This window comes from Euprymna scolopes, chromosome 18, assembly GCF_053919585.1.
Source record: "Euprymna scolopes isolate OS-2025 chromosome 18, ASM5391958v1, whole genome shotgun sequence".
In the NCBI taxonomy this organism is placed as follows: Eukaryota; Metazoa; Mollusca; class Cephalopoda; order Sepiida; family Sepiolidae; genus Euprymna; species Euprymna scolopes.
Window position 1 is genome coordinate 53,967,524 of NC_136499.1, and position 4,558 is coordinate 53,972,081.

The following is a 4,558-nucleotide window of genomic DNA, read 5'->3' on the forward strand; positions in this document are numbered from 1 at the left end:
TTCTTACAGTACACAGCGATTATATCTTGTCTACTGAACAAGTTTGGGCATTGCATCTATCAGGAGTACACTCCTTACTATCATGCACCCTAAGACTCTTAAATTACGATGTTGGTTCTAAAAGTATTGACACTTATATACATTCACCCCTGAATTGATCAGAAAGCAATTTAAAAAAGATGTTAATAATGAGTGAAACTGTGCTGTCATGGTCTGATAATTTTGTCGTTCTTGTGCCGCTTTTTTCATAGACGTGCATAATTAGCAAAGATGTATCATGGGCTTCCAAGCCGAATTTCAACGGAAATGAGGTTGTATATGTAGAAAATATACCCAGCAACACAAAATGGTACACCTACTCTCTTTGATGTTTTTCAATGTAAGATAAAAATATTTACTTTGAATTAATATCGTTTAAATTATATTTGTATAGGGAACATTAAGCATTGCTAGTTTATGGTCACGTCTATTAGAAATGCAACTGGGATTTTTGTTATCTATTTAACATTGATAAAGAGCAGCATCAGTATTCTTTGTCTCGTAATATATTCCTTGAGTGTTGTAATCACAAATGCAAAATCATGGCCTAGAGTTGGATAGTTGCTTCTGCGTTAGTCCTTTGTGTGTTCTGGATAAAATGTTCCTCGAATTATTATGCAACTTTTCAATCATGCTACTCTCCGTGTCGGGGTTGCACATTGTTTAGACGTGAGGAAATTAAATTATTTCGCCACCATTTTCTAATATAATTTAGATAATGCAAATAATACCGATCATGTACGTATGTGTCCTTCGTTTTTTTAATATTCAAACAATAATCTCTTAAACGACTGTTCACTTAATACTAAAATAAATGGAAAATGGCAAACATACAGATTGGAAGGTTTATAAAGAGAAAACGACAGGCTAGTCGAAATGAAAAATGTTTATATAAATTGTTCGACATATTTTTCTTAAGATTGCGCATTCATAATCATTTACTCATACGCCAATTAAAAAAAAAGAACCTAGATACCAGTAAAGCAACTAGCCCTGATGGCATCCCAATTATAGTGTTAAAAAAGCTTCAACCAGAACTTGCTCCCATACTTACGAAACTATTTAAGCGCTGCCTTAAGGAGAAGTGCTTTCCGACTCCCTGGAAAACCTCATCAGTTTGCCCTGTATTTTAGAATTCAGGTGATACGTCATCTCCCTCTCAATACAGACCAATAAGTCTCCTGTGTGTTATGAGTAAGTTGCTGGAATCCATATTAAATAGAGAAATAGTCAACCACCTCAGCAGGAATAACCTTCTTAGTGACACACAATATGGTTTCCACTCTGCAAGATCTACCGCAGATGTGCTGACGGTTATATCCCAGAGGATTAGTGAATCTCTTGACAAAGGTTTCCTTTCTAGGGCAATTGCTCTCGACATATCAAAGGCCTTCGACAAGGTATGGCATAAGGGTCTACTTCACAAGATTTCCAGCTACGGTATAACTGGAAATGTTTTCTCAATCATTAAATCATTTCTCTCCGATAGGCTCATAAGAGTAGTGGTAGATGGACAAAAAAAGGAGGCATGCAATATAAATGCTAGAGTCCCTCAGGGGTCAACCTGGGCCCAACTCTCTTCCTGATCTACATCAATGACCTCCCTAAACACATACTTAAATCATTCGTTGACATCTATGTTGATGACACGACCATCTACGGCAACACATCAAAGGCTGTAAATGACAAAGTTCTCTCTGATTCTCTCTCCTCTGATCTCGAGCGCGTGGTTCAGTTGGGGAAGATGTGGCTGGTTACCTTTAATGCATCCAAAACCAAACTGCTATCCTTACATCATCAACGCTCTGATCCCCATCTGGCATCAATTGTGATGGATGACTCTCGTCTGGGTGAGGCCCCGTGTTTTGACAAGCTTCTGGGTTTGACTTTTACTCCTGATCTGAAATGGAACACGTACATCAAGCCTGTTGCCAAGGTCGCTGGAAAGATGGTGGGATCCTTCTACCGCTCCAGAAGAGTTCTCACTACGGATGAAATTCTCTATCTATATAAAAGCCAAGTACGTCCAAGGATGGAATACTGTTGCAATATCTGGGCAGGAGCTGCTAAAAACAGCCTATCCTACCTTGACAGAGTACAAAATAGACATCGTGGCTTAGTGGGGGATGCCCTTTTCTCTACCCTGCAACCTCTCTCCCACAGAAGAGACGTTGCGAGCCTGTCCTTGTTTTATCGTTATTTCCATGGCAGATGCTCATCTGAACTCCAATCTCTGGTCCCCCCTCGCCAATCTTCCACGAAAAACACCCGTCTAGCTGAATCCACTGTGAAAAATTTCCCCCACTCTATATCTGTGCCTAAATCAAAACGCAGATTCCATGAACAAAGCGTCTTTCTTAGAACTGCACGCCTGTGGAACTCTGTTCCGTCTGCCTGCTTCCCTCCGGACTACAACTTGGATGTCTTCAAGTCCAATGTTAACAAATTCCTAATGAACCGCCCCCTTAAGTAAAAATTTCAGCAAATCTCCTCACTAACGTAATGTACTTGCAATAACCCTTATCCCTGAGTGGCTTCCGGGCCTTGATAAGAGGTGATCACTGTGTAAAAAAAAAAATTAAAGTGTGTTCATGGTAACACTTCCCTTTCTCTGCTTCATATTATTTGGAATGCGAAATGGTTTGCTTTTGATACTAGATGATGAGACTAACTTCATTTTTTTAATCATTATTATACAGTTAGTACAATATGATATTAAATATAGAGTAAGCCCTCTAACAATAAACAGGAAATATGCATTCATTAAAATGTCTTATAGTTTATTTTACGCGAGGATTGTTGGGCGTGTACGTTGCTAGTTTAAATAAAAATTATCGCCATTTAGTTAGCATAAATCGGTTATTAAATATGATCCAGCTACGGAAAATCCGCTTGAAAGAATTATTACATGTTATATGTAGAGAAACCCGACGATTCGTGTAAGCTTTTTTTGCCATAGCATGTTTCGAAGAATGTAGTTAACATGCAACATGTTTTTGTCAATAGCGATAAATGGGTATTATAGTAAAAACATAAAACTGGTAAAAATTCAATTATACATCAATTTTTTTCCAGCAAACGTAGTAAAATGTAAGCATATAGCTGCGTTCATCAAGAAAAACATCATGCACAGGAAATAAATATGACACAGAATCATCTTCAGATCTGTACATAATGTAGTTAGTTTCATAGAAACAGTACTTTTTGCAAGTATATATGCTCGTCGTGAGAATGTTTGCATGTCTACAAAGACACGGTTTCATTTCCTCAAATAAATTTACTTAAAATATCAGCAATTATAATGGATACCTTCGGATACGTGTCTTGACGTCGAATTAATATCCATATCGATGGTAAAACTCCAGACTAATCCATTGTAAAACTGTACACATGTAACTGTGGATAGGAGTTTTTAGACACATACTATTAGATCATTGCGGGTAGAAATCTTTGAATTTGCATGTAAAATTTCATATGCTATAAACTATATAAGCCACGTCCGAAACTATTATTGCTCTCCCACTCAAAAGATGTGTTGTTCAGCGTAGTCTTGTGGAGTTTCTTTATGCGATGTTTGATCACACACTGCATAGTCATGACAGTTGGCAACGATGTGCGACAGGCCCATGACGTGCAATACATAAGAGTACATATTTTCTTTGATTTTACAATTGCCTTTGTAATAGGCCTACTTTATAGCTATTCCGTAACGATGCTTGAAACCATTTGGTTTATAGTATAATAAATTTTACATAATCGGTAATTCAAGTCACGATTACATAAATTTTAAAAAGAATATTGCACCCAAACGTTGCAATATATACTGCTTTAGTGTCATATTTATCCTTAAGTTTACATAAAGTAAATGTTGTTAAATATGCTCTGCCAAATCATTTAGTATATACAGTGCAAAACTGGAATCAAGATTTTCACTAAGTGTACAATTATTTTTCTTATTGTGTTTCTTTTACAAAAATCGTTCTGCATGGGACAATTCGTCATATTTTAACAGTTTGTTCCGCCTATTAACAATTATTTCTCTGAAAATATAATATGGACTTGACTCCAAATGCCATATATAATATAAATCTAACCTGTCTGTTTAAATGTTTTGTTTTTTTTTTGTTTTTTTATTTTTCTTCCTTTGAAGATTGTAATGCCGGGTATGGGGCAGCCAAACCAGCTGCCAACATTGCCCCGCTTTTTTATTGAAACCAACCGAGAGCTCTTTTTAGTATCCTCGCCGTTCCCTTAAGTGCAGTTGTCTGAATCTCTTTTGCACTTGGTTCACCAGGAATATTAGTTAGGTAGGACTTCAGGTTCTTCTTCATAAGTTCTGTGGCCTCTATGATAACTGGTATGATCGATATCCCCTTTAGGTTCCAGTTTCTTTTCATATCATACATGAGGCCTTGGTATTTGGTATGTTTCTCTCTTTCAGCTCTGTTAAGACCGCCATCATTAGGAACACTCACTTTAATCAAGGTTGCAGCTCTCTCTGACGTATTCCATATAACTA